Source organism: Saccoglossus kowalevskii, chromosome 10 (assembly GCF_978046115.1).
Source record: "Saccoglossus kowalevskii chromosome 10, keSacKowa6.1, whole genome shotgun sequence".
NCBI lineage: Eukaryota > Metazoa > Hemichordata > Enteropneusta > Harrimaniidae > Saccoglossus > Saccoglossus kowalevskii.
In genome coordinates this window covers 23,996,678-23,997,071 of record NC_140650.1, presented here as the reverse complement: position 1 = coordinate 23,997,071, position 394 = coordinate 23,996,678, and positions in this window count along the sequence as shown.

Genomic DNA, 394 nt, shown 5'->3' with positions numbered 1-394 from the left:
GAAGCCTCGCTCTCGTAAGTGACGTCATGTTTGCTTTTCCTGTATAATTTGCATAACGTGATCTCACTTCACCTTGCTCTTTATCCGCCTCCTGCTGTGCGCAAAATAGTTTACAGGATGTCTAAGTTGATTTTGATTATTGATTATCGAAAATTCCGAAAAAATGATTTCACATGATTCTAAATTATTTTGCCCGAACAGGGCCTGAGTAATATTAGGAAAGTCGTATTATTCGATATATTTTGTTTGTAGCATTCGGCGTACGAAGTACTAGTATGTGCCGTCTACCGGGGCCGTCTACCAAATACAATTACGGTATTCTCAAGAAATCTGGGTTAGAAATTGTTAACAAACAGCCGAACATCGCTGAGCATTTATGTAGAGTTGGTTGTGA